Genomic DNA, 19,348 nt, shown 5'->3' with positions numbered 1-19,348 from the left:
TTCCAGAAAGAGGGTGCATGAGAGATAGATGTGGCTCAGAAAGGGAGATGGGTATATGCTCTCATAGATGCAAAGAAACCTGAAATTCTGAATTGCAGCTTGCAACTTAGAAAAAAAGTCCCCTAAGTGCCAGTTCATTTTTCATCAAGTTAAATCAGCTCGTGATCATCAGAAAAAGATGCTCACATCTTCCCCAACATCCCAGTGATCCAGAGAGATCACTACATTGGCCCTATTGCAAAGTGTGATGGGTTGTTGGTTTTTTTTTTCTTTTTGCTATCTGTAAACACTCTAAGGGTATTACCCTGCCCTGACTTTCTTGGAGAAGAAACACAAGTTTAATGAGGCCTTTACTTTCCTCCTCTTAAAGTATCAGCCAGCCTGCCCAAGAGGGGAAGTGCTAATTTGCTGCTCTTCTCTGGTTTGCTGTTGTTTAGGCAAAGCTCCAACAGCTGGTGACTTGATTCAGAGGTGCTAAATAGTAGCATAGAAAAGCTGTGGTAGCCCTGCTTGGTCTTTCTGATTGTAAAGCCAGGGAACCTTTCAGGTTCAATATCTTTTGTAAGTTAAACTGCATGCTTAAATTTAAGGGGGTGAGATGTGTTTGTTTGAAGACATCATATTTGTTTTGAAGGTTTGCTTATCTGTTACAAAATGATCTGACAAGGTGCTCTTGTCTATGAGGGTCATTGAAGGTAGGCAGCAGCCACTTTTATTTTGTGAAGTAGAACAGGAGAGGCTAGGCTAAAAATTGCAGTCTGATGCTATGTTATTAAGCCCCATATGTTGCAGCCCACAAAAAGGTGGTGTTGCAGAGAAACATGCCAGGTTTATTGGGAAAAAGAACTGATAGCTATAGAAAGAAAGAGCTACTCTTTTAACGTTATAGTTGAGTCTGCAGCAACCTTATGATTGTAGACAGAAATGCTGATAGAGGACCTTTTTGTAGTGAAGTGGACTTAATGTGGAGAACAGAAAATGGGCAATTTTTTTTCAGAGAACCAAATGTGTTATGGTCTCTCCTATATAAGTGAAGTTGAGGGGATTTTGAGTCTGTCAGAAGAGAGGTCACAAGGGAGAAAACAAAGGAACTGGAATTAATTTCAGTTTCACTTGCACACACTGTAGACTATCAGCATGTTACATAGTATTTCTCAATCTACCTGTCTACTTCTCAGGAAAGAAATTATACCTATCATTTATTTTCCTGTTACGATGTTTAGGGAGCATGCCAAGCATGCACTGCATTACAGAGATAGCAGTAGAAAAGTAAGCATAATGATCATTCAGATTTCTGAAAAAATACGTCCTTTAACACAGGTTTTGCATTCTATAGTAGAAAGAGGAGAGTAGGTCAAGGCTGCAGCTCAATCTAGATCCTGTTCTTTTATCTGTAATTAATTTTTCCTGTAGGTAATCCCATGATTATCTGGATTTCCGTATATACGCTGAATTGCAAAGCTTGAGTGTATACCTTACTAGCAAGAAAAAGAGATTTGGTTTTGGGTTTTGTGAATTTGTTACTTGCAGGGTAGATAATTTTTCTTACAATCTGACTTGTTGATATATGATGATGAAACCAACCTCTGTTTTAAATAACTTTTCTAAAAAGGAGTAAATACCCAGACACCGATGTCTGGATCACTGCTTTCAGTTCCAGACTGCTGAAGAATATAGCATTTTTGAACAGTCATCTGTTTTTCTTTTTTAAACTTGTGTATCATCACTTATAAATCATTATTATGAAAATGCTCTTAAAATTCTTCCTACAATTTTTGCCTGCACATTTACAGTGATACTGCCTTTAATTATAGGATGCAGACTATTCCTTGCAAATCAGTGCTAATTTAAGCACTCTTTCTAACCTTAAATAAATGTGTAACATCTATTCAGTACACTATAAAGGACTTCTCCAGATGGTTTGATCATGACAGATAACCTTATTTATTGTTATGACAGTACAGGGGCAAGCTGCACCTGTGGTCTCTTCCCCAGTCTGTCTTGCAGGCTTCTATTTCAAGCAACAAACCTTGCCAACACTTTGGCAGGATTGAATATGGCAGTTGACCTAACTTCAGACTGAAGCCATGCTCTCAAATTCTTGCTCCAGTTTCATGTCAATCAATTCATCCTTTACAGAACCTTTACAAGTATTTTCTTCAGATACACTATGCTGCCATTTCTTCTTTTACTTTACTGTTTTTAGTCTTGATACTAGGACACTGCTCCCTTTTCTGATAGGATGAACCTGGTGAGCCCAACTGTAAATTTTGATTTTGTCTCAGTGACACATTTCTGTAAGGTTCTGTGACAAAGATCAAAGTTACAAAGAGTATCTCCCTAAAAAGACATGTGTTATCCATTCCTGTCAGAAACACATCACAAGTACAGGAGAGGTTGATCACAATAGGTTCACTTGCCCAGGTCAGTGGAACATGCAGGTGGCTGAGCTGCAGGAGGTGGTGATAAGGCTATATACCATCAGGGAGGCTGAGAAGGAGTTAAATAGCTGTTTCCAAGTACAGTCTGCAGGGAACCCAAAGCCTGCAGCCAAACAGCTGAAAACTTCCCCCACAGCACACACACTGCAGGAAGGGGGGCCAGTAATACATAAGAATGAAAGCTTGCAATGGCAAGGACCAGCAGGAGAAAGAGACTTCCTTGAAGCCTGAGGTGCCCTTACAGAACCGTTCACTGCTCTGTAAACTGAAGAGGAAAGACCCATCACCTCAGGAGAGCTGCTGGGGCTGAATAATGCAGTCCAACGTGCTCCCTGTGCAACAACCAGTGTAGCTAAGAAGCCACAGGTAGTAAACAGTAAGTGACTCTTCTGAGAGCTGTGGAGGCACCCATTTGGCAGGCTAAAGTGCTCTCTAGAGAGGCCTACTGCTCGCCTGCAGCTCGTGTCAGGGATGGCACCAAGAGACTACAAATCCACGTACTGACTCCTGGCTACTGTCTGCTGCTGTTGTTTCATGTGAGCACCAGGGATGCAGCCAAAGCAGTCTGAGGAGTATCAGGAAGGATTAGAGCCTGGAAAGCAGCAGTAAGGAACTCTGGAACGCAGGTAGGTTTTTCATCAATCCTGCTAGTTAGAGGAAAGGGGTTTGAAAGGGATGGCTGACTCCATGAATTGAAAAATGGTGGCACAGCCAAGGGTTTATCCTTACACCATGGGACTCACTTTGGGAAACCTGGTCTGCTGGGGGCTGATGGAGTTCATCTATCAGCGAAGGACAACAGCATCTTCATTCATAGCTTTGACAAAATGATGAAGACTTTAATTGAAACTTTCCAGGGAAGGGGAATTTTAATCCATTCTACTGCCAGTTTGATGCTAGTGCCAGCAGTAGATGCCCAGAAGCCTGCAGAGGTATCACAGGCCAACAGAATAGCTCACGAAGAGCAGCACAAAGGAATTCCAGCCACTTCAGCCAGTAAGTTGGCTTCATTGGGGGCACAATTTAGATGCCTCTATGGAAGACCAAGTAGAGTGAGTAATAGATGAGGATTTAGATCTGCATGCCTGTAGGGGTATGATCTTACGGACATCACAGAAACGTGGTGGGGTGGCTTCTGTCACTGGAATGTTGGAATGGAAGAATATAGGTTCTTTAGGAAGAACAGATGTGGGAGGCCAGGAGGTGGTGGTGTTGCCCTCTCTGTCAATGACCAGCTAGAATGCATGGAGTTCTGCCTGGAAATGGATGAGGAGTCAGCCAAAAGCTTCCAGCTCAGGATAAAACAAGTGCAGGGACAGGTAACATTATAGTGAGGGTCTGCTACAGGCCATCTGACCGTGTGTATGAAACCCTTTACAGACAGACAGGAGCAGTCCTGTGTTCAGGAGGCCTGGTTCTCATGAGGCACTTGAACTACCCCAGTATCTGTTAAAGGGACAGCATAAAAGAACATTAGCAATCTTGGAGGTTTCTGAAAATACCCTTCCAGTTCCTAACTTCTGTCTCTAAATGGAAGAGGTGTCCACAAGGTGTCCCTGCCCATGGTTGGAGCTAGGTGGTCTTTGATGCCCCTTCCCACCTAAACCCTTCTATGAGCATGGCAGCACGACTCAGTACAAGCATAATGTTGCTTAAAGCATATTATTCTCTCAAATTTAGGCAGGCCCAGGTTCTTCATTTTTAAGCTTAATTGTTTCTGTGCAACCATGTTTCATTCTCAGTATCACTCCTGCATCATTTTGCCAGTGCTGCCTTAATCCCTTTCTGCCTGTGAGATTTTTGTTAACATTTTAGTACCTTTTTTGATCATATAATTCCAACGAATGAAAGAAACCCATAAATCAAGCTGAAATGAGACAGCCAGAAATTTTGTAATTAGTAGTTCTTCTATTCTTGTCTTATTATATCTTGGAATTCTTATATTTTATCTGTGATGATTTTTTTTTCTCACAAAGTTTTAACCAACAAGCTGTAATGATATCAGTCAGCTCAATTAAAGAACAGAAAATATTTTTATAATGTTGCCTCTCATGTTCCCCAAAATAAGTAAACATTTTTGTATTCTAATAAAGACCATGATGTTCTGAACTTCTTCAATTTTTAAAAATGTAAAAATACAATAAAAAACAATCAAAAATTTCCCAATCAACAATGAAGAAAAGGAAAATTTTGTGGTCCTGTGAACTAACACAGAAACTGAGATAAGAAAAAGATAAGAAAAAGTTAACAAATAAAATGTTAATTGTGTACCAAAATGAGGCAGCAAAATTCTGAAACCCAAGTTATCACATACAGGTGTATCTTAATTTAAAACAAACTCTTCTCTTATTCATTAGTCAGCAGTGGTTTTTGTTTTGACAGTAGAAAACATTGTGGTTCTGCTGTCTGATTTATAACTTCCATTTGCAATTTAGGTGTTGCTGACTACAATGGAATAGTTTTCAAAGTGACTCCAATGCTGCATGATAAATGGATGGATTTCAGGAAGAGGCCTGGATCTGTAGAGAGTGCTGGCCATGGAGAAATCTCTCTCTGCTTTGCTACTTTGAATAAATTTTGCTACGTCTTTTCAGTCAAATTTTAATTCATTTTTCTTTATACTTTTATATTTTCCAGTGCCTTATCGCATGCTTCTGTATAGTTCTTGCATAAATATTTTTCTATTGTCACTACAGTTTCAGCAGAAACTACTGAAGATAAGACATGTTCCGTGGGGTTAAAAGCTATATATTATGTTTATTGGCTTATCTCCACCCCTTGTGTGAGCACATTGATATTCAGCTTGAATTTCAGATTCTTATTGTTTTTCAAGACTAATCAGTTAAATGTTTCATCAGTTAGCAAAGAATAAACTGTGGTCCTCCAGTTCCAACCCCATAATCTATTTCTAGATTGAAAGCTAAGTATGTGTTCTGTAGGCTTCTTGGCTTTGATCACACACTGAGGTTTATTTTTTATAGGAGTCTCAGAAATTTTCTTAAAATGTTAGTTTAAATGGAGGAAAGAGCACATCTATAGTGATAAATTAATAAAAATATTTTCATTGTTCTGGTCTCTTTTTGAGGAAAGAAAACTAAAACTGTTAAAGCAGGATAAAATTATTTTTTCCCAAAGGCTGAAGTGTTAACCATATGAGAGACAATAACTACAATTCAGTATAAATAGGAAAAATTATTGTGTTTTTGTTATTAATTTTGTGGTAGGGAGCAGGAAAGGCACTAATCAATAGAATTAAGGACCTCTGTACAGTTCTGCTCATCAGCATTTGGCTAGTGTTATAGAAACTGAAATCCCTGCCCATATCTCTGGTAGCAGCTAAATGTGCAGGTAAATGTTCAATGCTGCTGCCCTGAAATTTATTTTCTAGACACTGCTGAAAATCAAACTGTAGGATGTAGACTAAGTAAATATGAGTACTCACTAACACGTCCAAGTCTGTGTTCAACACTCCCACTACAAGTGTAAAGGTAGAAGCTCTTTTAAGTCCAGTTTGATATCTGGAAGTGCCTTTCCCTTTCTTTGTTGACCACAGGGGGAATTTTGGACAAGACATCAAACTTTCAAACTTCAGTGAAGGGTTGAAAGTTGGCCAAGAGGGTGCCTGAAGTAATTTTAATATTATTCCTCTTTTTGATTTTCTGTTCAATATAATTTAGTTGCTATATAACATTCTCCACTGTAAGAAACATTTTATAATTGCTACTTTTTGTTATTCTTTTCCTGTGAATTAATCCAGCTTTAAGTTACTTTCATGACAATACATGATACCATGTGGTTCTCAGCAAGTTTTGTGTCAAATATTTAGTATAACTGTGTTGACATTCTGCCAGGCTCTTGGTGAGAGCTGCTTGTAAGAAGTCTTGTAGTTGAATCTGATTCAGTTTAAGGCAGGTCACAAATCTCAGTCACAGTTCAGTAGATCACCCAGATTTTATTGTCTGAGTTAGCCTCTTTTATGGCTGGCTTCCAAAATAGCGTATTGGAGTAGGAGTTCAGAAGAGGCAAACTTGGAAACATGAAGGACTGAGAAGGCACCATGCTGCTAACATGCAATCTGTACTTTGCTAGTCCTTTGCTTCAGCTCTTGGCATTGTCCCTTATGAATAATAACAAATTAAACCATTATAAATTGTTATAATTGTATGAAGGAACAAAGGTTCTCTCTCTCTTCTTCTGATTCTAGTGTATCTATTATCTCTTCTGTCTTCTTAATCAAGAGAAGCAGCTGAAAAGAAATGTGTTAAATGTTACTAGTAGGAAACCCCAGATAGCAAGACTCAGGACTTTACTTCAGAGAATACAAGTGACAAGCCCTGGATAAATTCCTTTTTCTTTTCATTTAAAACAACCTACCCATGGTGCTAGTCAATATTGATTGTGGCCTTTCCTGAAATCTGTTATCATGTGAAAAATAACTTAGACCTACAGGGAAGTAAATACCAGATTTTGTAGTACACATATAACCATAGCAGTAGCATATACTGTTTCACAGAATGAAAGTTGAACTTTTAGGTAGGAAGTTTCAGATTTAACATTCTCAAGAGTGTATTGGTGTGTACTGCCAGCATATCTGATAACCTGAAGAAGCCCTCTGAAATCTACCAGAAAATACAGTAATACTCCAAGTCAGTACATTCTGGAGAGTGCTTCTGTGCCTGTTCTCTAGAAAACAATTCTTGGCTGAAAAAATTTACAAGAAATATTGCTTTAAAAATATTATAAAATTTCATTTGGGCATGAAATATTAAAAATATTTATTCATGGAATTAACATAAATTTTCTGAATGACATCAGCGTAAATTGTCTGCATTTTTCTGAATGTCTTTAAAAGACTGATTGCTCCCTCACTGTGATGTTAATTTTATCATTCACTGTTATTTAGGATAAAATAATTTTTAAACTACCTAGCAGCAATAGCTACTGCTTTTTTCGCTGTTAAACTCGGTGCTATTTTTCATTATTCCTCAGGTATACTGATTAGATTGGAAATTTATAGTATGTAGTTCTCAAACAAGTGTTTCAGAAAAGTATGTGTCTCTTAAATGTATTTACAGATAGTTTGGTAAAAACCATGAAACATAAAAGCAATGAAGAAGGTCGTAACACTTGTTCTACTATTCCTGGATGCATAGTAAATCTTATTCTCCTTTTGACATGCTTTCCCATTCCACTCTTTTTCTATGCAATAACCTTTATAATTATTATTCTTATTACTTATATCATTTTAAGTATATGCTAAATTGTGTGCTTCAAGAAACTACAATATTTGTAGCACTGAATTTTTACAACCATTTTTATGACTGTTTTTCTGTCTTTATTTTCATACTGGAGCTTGATTTTTTTGTCTTGTCTCAGCCTTCTAGACAAATCTGAGTGCTGTTTTGATTTTTTTATTGATACATTATATTTTTTAGTTCAGCCATAGCCAAACAAGGTTTTTTTCTTGTTCTCTGGAATGTAAACTTATTTTTTCTTTAAGTTTTACCCCTTTCATGCCCAAATTATAACCTGACATATTTATTTTCCAGACCAGCTCTTAAAATTTGTTTTCCTACCATTAATTTCTAAATTATATAATTAATTATTTACACCTTATTTCCCTAGAGAATCCTAGGCAGAATATTTGATTGTCCTCAAATAAGTCATGCCAGGAGGCAAGATCTCTTGGGCAGCTGACACCAGTTAGCCCAGCTTGTTGGTAGCCTCTCTTGAGCCCTGGCATGTCTCAGGCCAGCCAAAGCTGCCTGTGTGCTGTATCAGTGGTGAAGAGCCCTGGTGCACTGTGCACACCCCCTTTTCCCCCTCTGCTGAGTTTGCCTTGGTTTGCCTCTTGCACTTGCAGTCTCCTAGCCCATGGTCTGGGCTAGGAGAGGGAAATAAAATCCAGCTTCAGCTGTGTTACAGCCTTCACTCAACATCAGCCTAGCAGCAGTAATTTCACAAGGGTCTAATAATCACATTGACATTCTTACAACCTGGCTGAAATCTGAGTGGTGTGCACAGCATTACAGAACGTGTCCAGTTTTTCCAGGCAGGCCTACAAAGGCAAGAATACTTCTGCTTTCTGAAGGGCATGCAGCAGATTTATGCCCTTTGCATTGTTACTAACCAAGTCCCATAGCTGTTCATTTTTAACTAAAGAACTAATTTTATAAGTAGATGGCACACTGTCTTCTAGACTCTAATTAAAACTTATTTTTGGTCCTTAGGTGTAATGACTACTCTTCTGAGATGAGTTCTTAATTAATGCACAGAGATCCTGAAAGTCCCACCTCTTGACAGTCATGATTGACATCCAAGGATACAAAAATTGCACTAATTGAGCTTTCCATTTATACACTTTTCTGCAGCCAGCTCTTCAGAAAAGGTAGGAGAAGAGATGAACATAAGAACAGTTATTTTTTAGCCATCCATATTCTCCTGAGGGTGGGGAGGGGGGGAAATCTTGCAGAACTATGGAAAAAATTTAACTATAGGAGTCAACTCTTCAGATTTTAGATGTAAGATTTGTTTTACTATGAAAATTACAGCATTTTTGTTAAAATATATACAGTTGAATAATGGTATACTACTCAATATTAAAAAACAAGGATACCTTATAAGTCAGTGAGCAATGCTTTGCATCACAAATAGTGTTGCATCTACTTCCTGAACAGAGGTTCTGTGGTATTAAACTAAGATATGTCAATGGGTGAGTAGCAGCTTATCTGGAAATGTTCTCTTAATTTTGACCCAGAGTCGGTATCAGAGATTTTATAATATTTCTAAAGTGATTATTTCTTTCTAGATTCAATTTAGTACTTCAATAATAAACTTCACTTTGTGATTAATTTAACTGCATATTTTTCTGGGGTCAGTTAAGATGAATTAATTGAATAAAGTCCAGTATACTCATGTGAGCTGAAGCCCACAAAAAGGTACTGAGAAGAACATTTAGATGAAAAGGAATAGAGTGCTTGGCAGAACAATTGTATTTCAAATGGTATATAGGAAGTACAAGAAGCAGCTAAGGGGGGAAAAATGGAAAGGAGGCCATACATATGCCTACTTAAAGATTTATCTGTTTTTAAAAAGTTATCCAGGGTACAATAAGAAGATATTCAGTCTCAAAAAACTTTTCTGACAATGTTGTTCTTGGTTTTTTTTGACTGGATAACTTTAAGAACACTTTAGCTTATTTATTCCTTATTCGCAGCTTTAATTTCTGGTGACTTATAACAAATGTAAGTAAAAATGAAGCTCATTAAATAGACATCAGATTTTCATGAAAGAAATCTGTTCCATTTCAATGTTTATATTTTAGATTTACTTGGTGTCTTTGCTTGTTTCTATAAATGGGAAGCATTCAAGGTGTGGGGAAAAAAATTGGACATATTTCAGAATCTTTTAGGATTCTAAAAAGGAGACAGCATTTTAATCTGGTGGGTTAAGCTTGAGGGCTAGAGGAATTAGACTTTCTTGGGCAATGTCCATACTGAAGAAGATTAAAGTATAAATGCTTACTGACATATGCTCAAAACTGGAATTGAAACAGATTTAGCTGTTTGTATCTAGATTAAGGGATCCATGGGAAAAAATGTAAACATGCATTTTGTGGGGTCCAGGCTCTCTTTAACTTCAGCTACAGCATAAAGGCTTTAGAGAAAGGGATTGAAAAGAAAACTAAAGCAAGGATTACATAGGGAGGTCTGGAGAGAGAGCCATCCCATCAAAACAGTACAATAATTTTGCAACATCCCCTTTGTGCCCAAAAAGGTTCTGAAAATGTGTATTTTCTGTGCAAGATAACAGAAGGAGGCAAACTGATAGTATGGGCACAGAATGACTTGAGAGTCCAGGCTTTTTTATTATAATAAAAACATAAGGACAAAGTAAAATTTTAGATTTAGAGTTAAGAATACAGGGATGTAAAAGGAACCAAGGGAAAAAAAGTAGGAATTAAAAATTAAATCATTAGAAAAGTGTCTCTTTTATATGCTCTTCATATCTAGAATAACTTCATACTATTAGGATTAGTGCAAAACTATTACTAGATCTTCTATGAGAATGGACAGAGCTATTTCCCAAAGAAGATTAAATTAGCAAAGTAACCCATTGCAAATTTTTAAATGTACCTATAATTTATAATGTTGCTGTGAATTTCCATATTGCATGCATGAGGAAAAATACCTAGGTTTTAAGTAAATTTTTCTTTTAATTGCTGGACATACAATTTAACTTCCTCAAGTAGTTTAAAAATTTTGGTAGAAACAAAAGATGTTTTAGCTTGTTAAGCAGAACAAAGATGCTTTTGTACAGCATAATACAGCTACTAACATGTCAAGGTCTAACTTCATTATCACACCTTCAGAATTTGTGTATTTTTATAGTTAAGAAATGGTAAAAACTCACTGTAAGTTTCACTAGACTGTATCTATGTAGAAATAGCTATTAACAGGAAATGTATGCATACATTCAGAGTGCTGGCAGTGGTTTTAAACCATAGTTAAAATGTATTTTGTGCTAATTCAAAATAATAGTTCTAGATATAACAGCAGCTTTAAAGATCATAGCAAATGTCAGATCAACTGAGGCCAATGTATGCCTCTTGCTTTTGGTAATCAATTAGACATTAATGATAGGTATTTCATTTTGAATAGCTGCAACAATAAATTATTCTCAGGGCAACATAGTGGAGCCTAGTCTCCTTTGGCTTTTGGAACCAGTAAAATAACAGAACATCAGTCAAGTTAATAAAGTGTGGCCTTATTACACATTCTGCATCTGTACATAAACTGCCAGCATATGATCAAAGACTGCAGCTGTTTCAGTTATATCACAGTCACATCATAGGCACTTTATAGTTATAGCAGAGAGCATTCCAGGGACAACCCAGTCACCTTGAAGACATAGAGAGTTCAGTGGAACCTCATTAAATTGCACCTTGATATTATATGAAACTAGTAGGACATCTATTAGGTATGGTATATATAATTCCCATGCTAAAATTGTTTTGTATGCATGTTTTATGCATTGCCTATATGTCTTCTCAAGAAATCCAGGGTTTTGTTCACACAAATCTTCAGAGTTCCATGTTTACATATTTTAATTTTGAACTTGTGGTTGCCAAAATCAAAGGATTATTCATAGCCAAATGGCTGTGTTGCATTGCACATGTGAAGGCATTAATAAAATATGAATTAGTAATTAAAATATTTTGAATGCAAGCTGGAATATTAAAGTGTTTTCACAGCTGTTGACACATTTTTCCATTTCATATCATGGAACAGTGTTTTGCTTAAGTCAATGGGCTTTGTAACTGACTTTTTGCAAAAGAGGAATTTCACCTAGTCAATTTTTAGTTATAATCAGATGTGTTTTAATAACAGCAGATTAGCTTTTCTATATTATACCAAGTTTCAGTCTGAGAAACATGAAGAGGGAGGGACCTTAGTAAGAAAGTGATTCAAAGAGTTATTTCTGAAAAATGTTTTACCTATTACATAATGTTCCACGTAGTAGCTAACTGCTGTATTGCAACAAAATTAAACTGGCAACTTCCTTGTCTGGAATTGAAAAGATACTGTAACATCAGCCACATTGTTGCTTCAGTACCACATTAGAATTCACCAAAATAATGTAACTTTATAATTTAGGTAGCTAAGCTCAACAATAAAATATAGGCAGCAACCTAATCCAAGAACTTGAATCTGAGTTTTACAAAGTGTTGCTGGATTTAATTCCCAAAGCAAAGTGAAATAAGATAAAGAGGTGCCCAAGTTTACTTAAGTAATAGTTCCAATAAAAAATACAACCTCATTTTGTTATCTTTTCTTCCTAAACCTAGTCACACTTTACAAGTAAAGACACATCTGTGTAATTGTTCTGATAATTCTCAATGCATGTACAAAGAAAAAAAAAAAGAATGGTTTGTAAAACTAAAATGAGTTATGTGGGATAATAATCTATTATGGTAACAGTCAAATTGCTTGTCATGTCATGAAGGGTTATGCTTTAATTAAGCAATAAGGCGTGACAGGGTGTGAATTACAATGTAATAATTCTTGTCTAGTGTATTGTTAGGCAAGAGGCCAAAGGCCTAGTGCCACTGAATACTGCAGGAATGAATTATTATGCTGTAATTTAAACAATTCAATCTCATATACCAATAACTGTAAAATATTACATTCTAAATTTTAAAAATATGTATTATGATTTTCTTATACCTAATTGCTCCTTGAGTAAACTACTTAGTTGCAAAGGCTATCACAGAAAAGAGGCATTTTCTATTTAATATATTATATTTAGATTTCTATTGCAAATCAACTTTAAGCACAGTTGTTTCTGAGAGATTTGAAAGATGCCATTTTGATACCATCCTTTCCTAAAATAAACAGAAAACATACAGTTCTGAGGAACAAATGCTTCCTAAATTCTTTCTTTGAATTGTAGTCTAGTTCTGTCCAATGAAAAGAAAGGGCTTTGTGAAATTACCCTTAACTGGGAGACTTGCAATTAGAGTAGGCTTTGTTATCACCTTTATTTTTTAAAAACACATTTTTTTCTTTTTCCCATTCTTTCTTATTGACACCTTTTCAGAAGACACATCATTTATAGAGTCCTTCAAATTCATGGTTTGGACTAATGCTTTTTAAAAAGTTGTATTTTATTTTATTTTTTCATTTTTTCCATTTTCAAAAGCAAAGTAAATAGGAAGATAAAAATACAGGATTGTGAAAGATCTCCCATTATACTCCTCTGCTCCAAAGCACAAAGTCAAAGATACTGTAAATAGTTGGAAATGTTTAAAAAGTGATGAATATTGATACTTTTCTGCTTTTTCATCATTCATATAAGTAGAAAACCCCATGTAGTTAAAATTTACGATGCATAATATTTCCCTCTGAAATATTATGCTAAGAAATCATACCTGATGGGCCATGTTGTAAAGTTATTTCACAGTTTACATGTCTGACTGGAAAAAGTTCAGCAGGTTCTGTCCCTTAACTGGGATAAGTTAGAAGCCTCATCCATTAATACATTTATTTGTTTGTAGCTGTGTGACATCAGTCATGTTAGTGGTATAAAAAAAAATCCCAAAACTATTTCTTCACACTTGTTAGATTCAATAGAACTGAACTAAAATATAGGGGCTCTTTTCATTCTTTTACATTGCTTTTGCAGCAGTAATGCAAATCAGTACATCTTCCAGATGTCGCAGGTCTGGTGTGCAGTATCACTCCAATCTAAATCGGTGTGTTCTTCTTTTCTTTTTTTTTTTTTTTTTCAATTGCATTTTCCTGTTCAATCTCAGGCTGACTGTTCCCTGATGCACTACTGAAAGCCAGATACAGGAGAAATTTGCAAGTTGCAAGATTGACTCCTTAGCTGATTGAAATTTGTTGTCCTTAAGTAAAACCAGAATTTGCCAGCTGACCTAGTCATATTATAGCTAATATACTTCCTTTCAGTGTTGCAGTATTTTGTTATGATAATACTTGCAAACCATGTTTAATGCTCCTCTTTTTGTCGTCACTTCTGTACTGTAGTGTAGATGTAGCAGCAATAATAGACCTCATGTAAGAAAAGGGTGGGTGTTTCTGTTAGTAACATGAACAAAGAGACAATTTTTTTCCATAACACTTGAATTACAAGCAAATTTGCCTTCAAAGGATCCTTTGTACACTGAGAAAATCTGTCACTATGACACAGTTCACACGAGGAAACAATTGGTTTAATTTTCTCAACAGTTGAGTAGCTTCCTATTCTTCCTGAGTACAATTCATCAAAAAATAAAGTATGTTTCACTTCTGATATGCTTTACCCTAGACAGTCAAGGCATTTGCTTTTGTTTTCCTAGTTATTAGGCCATTTCTACTTGTTAGCTTTCAGCAAACAGTTTGCTTTAATCTTAGACTGCAGTCTAGATAAGAATTCACAGCAATTGTTCATCACTAGAATAATTTTAAAGCTTGTAAGTCCTATCAACTGATGTTTTGACTTACTTTCTTCATTTTTTTAGTACACAAATCTGTATAAATACTGCATAATTTTAGAAGAAAAATCAACCAGCTACAAAAATGTTCAGGGCAAAGAATAATGAACTACCACTTCAAGCTTCTATTTTCAAAATAGTAATGCCTCTGAGATGTGATTAGCAATGACATATTATATGACAAAAGAAGAAAAAGGATTTAGAAATGGAAACTAAAAATAGTTGTGTAGAAATTTAATAACCTGGCAGATTTTATTCCATCTGTTAGGAAGAGTTTGAAAGCCATTTCCTGCTGCCATTCACTCTGCAGAGGCTTCAGAGTTCAGAGATGGAATCAAATACCTGATGTGAAAATCTGCTATTATGATTCATATCCAAAGATTAATATCAATATCTTTGCATAGAATATTTTTTGGGTTAATTTATTAAACGAAAACTTGAATCTAAAGGTTTAGGATTATTATTTATCTGTCTCATTGTTATTGCCTCACCTTGAGGCAAAAGAATTGCCAAAAACATTTATTCCTTTCAAATTATGAAAATTGTTGAAACTGTTCTATGTGAGTGGACAATTCAATAAACCAGCTTTCTCAGATAGGTGGGCCAGGATTCAAATTTCATGAACTTACTTTCTGAGAGAAAGTACTGTACAGAAGGAAAGTACAGTATGGTACTGACCAGTCCTTTATTGTCATTCAGAACTGATAAGCAAATTGGGGGAAGAGAACATCAGTCAAATTAGCAGACAGAAGGTATAAAGGAGAGCATGTGTAGTGTCAACCTGTAGCTGATGAACTGGCATTGCAACAAACCATAAGGAAGTATGGGCATGCAGTTTTCTGATGGTTTAGCTGAGCAACCTACATCTATCTGTATACAGCTGGATAGGTGCTATCATTGGTTATTTCTAGGTGCTACTTCACAGGTGTTTGACAGATATAAGAAAACATAAATTACTCTGTCTTTAATAATGGAAAATCTGTAAGACTCATGGTAGCGCTAGTCTAATTTACATTATCAAACTAGGGGAGTGAGGACATAGGTTAGAAGTGTACATGGGTGAGTAGCACAAGCTGCTGTCAGCACTATAAACTCATTTTACACAGAAAAGGGTTATTTGCATTTAGACATTCAGGAAAAGAATCAAGGGAATGCTGAAATGCCATTGGCAGCTGGAATTTGGTTTTGGTTTTTTTCTCTAAGGTGGCCAGAAGAAACACAGATAAGTGTGTTTATATTTGAAAAAAACAATCCACCTTCCTGTTAGAAAGAATTTTCATGAAAAATTAAAACACTTATGTAATGCACTTTTCACCCATTTACACATTCTCATGCTCTTTGCAAGTTTTAAAATGTTCTGGCCCAAGATTGTTATATTTCACCTGAAATACTAGTTAGAAATGAAAATTCATTTTTAATTTCAATAAAAAGGAGTACTGATAGCTCTACCTGACAGTGAGGGTTTTTTTTATGTTTGTCTTCTAGAAAATTTCATTCCTAATTTGTAGGTATCTTTGCAGGTATATGGCGAAAACAGAATGAATATTTATTCTGATTCTGCAGGATGTGCACTTGCTCATCTGTTTTCAGAACTGGGCTAAAGCAGGGTTGTATCCCTGTTCTATGTAAATCCTGGCGCTAATTATTGACCCACCAAGTTATCTATTCTGTCAAATAATTTTTTTCCTGCCCAGTCTCTGCAAAACAAATGCGATCATTACAAATGCGTGTTAATTGAAATAAAGCCTGTGTTAATGGTGATCTCAAGCATAAGAATCTCCCATTGTAAAGACTCACACTAGCATCATTTATCAGGCCTAAGATTAACCTGATGGAGTAATTAGAAGTTCATAGTACTAGATTACCTCACTAAAGCCAAACCTACAATGTCTGGGGTTTTTTTTACAATGGGTTATATGTTTTCTTATTGCAATAATTTTCTTTTGTCCCAGTCAATAGACTTTAGATATAATAAGACCAGCACAAGCAAACAGATTTGTTGATGTGCAAAGATGTGCTTTGGTGTATGTTGCCTGGGCTCCTGGATAACCAGCTGTAAGCAAAAGGACCTGAAGAGTTATTAGCATCATGCTCTAATCAGCTGAGCTAGTCTCAGTTGCTGATCCATGTGTCCTTCAGGCTTTAAGTATAAATAATATGGACTGCAGTCTCATAAAGGACATTTTTAACACTAGCTTGAAGATATAGTTTTCCATGTAGAACAGCAACAAAGTTGTTTCTTTAGATAGATCAGGCATATATGAAGTTTTAATTAATTAATGCTAATTTGTATGAGGAAAACTGAAGTTCAACTTTTCCTTTGTACAAAGCTTATTCTAAGCGTTCCTCTCCTTGCTCTTTGACTCAGCATTAACATTTGGACAGGTATGCCTTGTGATACAATCTTTACTTTTGTCACTTAATTTTTGCATGGAAAATCAATCCCTAATGTGACACTCTTGCATATATGTCCACATTCTAGCAATGATTCCTAGAAAGAAATGACATTCAGATTTTGAATACCTGGAGTCCATAAAAAAATCATGAAATAAAATAAAAAATTTTGTATTCCTAATGATGTGAAAATAAAAAAAAAAATTATCTTGAGCATTGATTGCATTAATATTATTTTTCTAGTCCTTCTACTTCCTTTCAATGGTGTGGTAGAAGATTGATCGGCTCAGACCAGATTTCAGCCTTTTCATTTATAAAGCAAGGATTTTTGAGATCTATAACTGTGTGCTGCACACCCCTAGGTGGCTTGAACAGCCAATAGGAGTAATAGGGGTGATTAAACCTTGTCACAGGGGGTTAGATGCGGTGCTTTCTTCCTACATGACAGGCTGTGACAGTCAAACAGCACTGAAGCAGAACAAACGACAGTGGCAGTTTGCTGCGAGCAGTGCTACTGTCACAACTCCCACTAGAAAGCTAAGAGCTAGGTATTCAGCTGAGGGAAGTTTCAAATAGCCCATGCAAATTCTGGTTTCAAAAATTTCCCTGCAAATGAGTAGTGACATGCATTAACTGCAGAGTGGTTGTGTTATTGCGTGAGTGATTGTCCACTGTCGGACGCTGGCCGTGATCATCGTTTATGAGTGACAGCACTGATCCATTTACATCTGTGCTTAGCTGTTCCTGGTATGGGAAATCACCCTTCATTTGAGAGAGCTGCTGTGCTAATGCAATTAGAATGAAGGTTATCATCACTCTTTAATGATTGCATGTGTTTGTCACTCTGAGTAACTGTGCACAGGAAACAAACACCGTGCACCTGACTGAGACCAGGATAAAATTAAATATTCAAATATAAAAGCTTTCATTCCTGATGAAAAGGCCTGACTTTAAGACAACTACAAAAGAATAACTTTGAATTTTTAATATTCCTTATATGGCAAAAGTTAACCAAGAAAATGCACCCCCAAAGTTCAGTCTTTTCAAGTGTAGCATTGCAGGCTTTTGTAACAAAACAGGAGAGGGAAATTTTGCAAGAGAAGGAAGCTAAATATCTTAGTAGGCTGCATAAGAGAGAGGAATACTATGAATCTTTTGTTTCTCATTTTAAGCTGAATTAAGACTGTATTCCAAGCCCAGAAGAGTAGTACTGTATGCCCACATATATATGTATTATCTAAACCAGGGTAGAAAGGGGTTGGGAAAAGTTCAAGAGAACCTCTGCAAAATCCTTAGCAAGATAATATAGGTAAGAATATTTTCATTATTTCAAGATACACCTTTTCTGCATCTAGAAATATTATGCTTAGATTTCTAACTGCTCTCACAAAAAAAATAGGTAATTCTGAACAAATTCTGGTTTAAAATCTTCAAGTTAACAGTTTGCTGCTTTTAGCAATATGATTAGATGAAATTGTCTCACTTGAATTGAAGGTTACAGTGGTGTAGTTGATGTTGGACTGAAAATGTCCCTTCTAAAAGGACTAAACCCCTCCTTTCGTATTTATTTATTTAAAATTAGTCCAAAATTTTGCCATTTCTGTTTAGAACATGTTTTCATCTATAAATATTATTTTTTAATTTTTACTACTGTTTTCTAAAAGTTGGTTATCAATTAGTTTTTCAACATTTATTTTTCAGCATACTATTTCTTTTATTTCATGTAGCTGTAGATATTAAACAAGTAAAGCTTTTTATGTGTTTTCTCACATTCTCATAAATTCATGTCCTGACTGCCAAACCTAGCATCTTTTTCAATTCTAAAATCAGTTAAGGAAAATCCTATCTTATTAAGGCAAGAATGCCAAAGCTTTTCTTTGATCTGGTCTTGTGCACCCATCTTCAGTGAGCCACCCTTGCACTGCCAGATGTTGCTTCTTGCAACTCCTGAGCTCTGCTTCTCTGTTATACCCAAAGTAGTAACAGCTGAGATAGCGTTTCCTGGTTGAAGTACTGAAATGGTGTTTCACTCTCTCATTCTGTTCTTTCTCTGGAAAAGTATATAGGAGTTTTCACAGAAGAGATACATTCCGAAACACAAGTTCAGTTCCTCCTGTCAGCATACCTGCCCTTTCCTTAGCCCTTTTATTATGCCCTTGTCCCTGATAGGATTTGAGACGTGCTGGGAGGGGAAGGATTTGTAGGCAAAAATGCCTGAGAAACTGTATAGGGAGCATTGTTTCAATCTGGTGAACATTGTGTGGTTCGCCAGAGAAGAACACATATCCATCTGTCTTTTCTGGGTATGTAGGAAGAGATTGCTCTAATAAATATTATCCGTGTTGTGGACAGCAGCAGGAGTGGTTATGAGATGTAGCAGGACTTTGACCATGCAGTAGTAAATTAGTAGTTTCCCTTTGGAACACCTTTTCAGCTGCTGGTGTCTTTTTTTTTCACTTCTCTTCCCAGATTTTTTGCAGATCCTCAGAGGGTTGGCTGGGGGGTGTCATAATCCAGT

General features: G+C 36.1%; 1 protein-coding gene across 17 annotated transcripts in view; it reads left to right on the top strand.

Moving 5' to 3' along the window:
• The window catches only part of TENM3 (teneurin transmembrane protein 3), a 1,284,378-nt gene that overhangs the window by 683,003 nt on the left and 582,027 nt on the right, over positions 1-19,348 (top strand). For all 17 annotated transcript variants that reach the window (XM_030947662.1, XM_030947654.1, XM_030947660.1 and 14 more), the window contains one exon: positions 8,672-8,829. The gene's annotated coding sequence lies outside the window, so the exon portion shown is untranslated. The remainder of the gene's footprint in view (positions 1-8,671; positions 8,830-19,348) is intronic.

The sequence above is a fragment of the Camarhynchus parvulus genome, chromosome 4, assembly GCF_901933205.1.
Source record: "Camarhynchus parvulus chromosome 4, STF_HiC, whole genome shotgun sequence".
NCBI lineage: Eukaryota > Metazoa > Chordata > Aves > Passeriformes > Thraupidae > Camarhynchus > Camarhynchus parvulus.
Note: the sequence above shows the minus strand (reverse complement) of the source record. Positions and strands in the feature narration are given on the sequence as shown.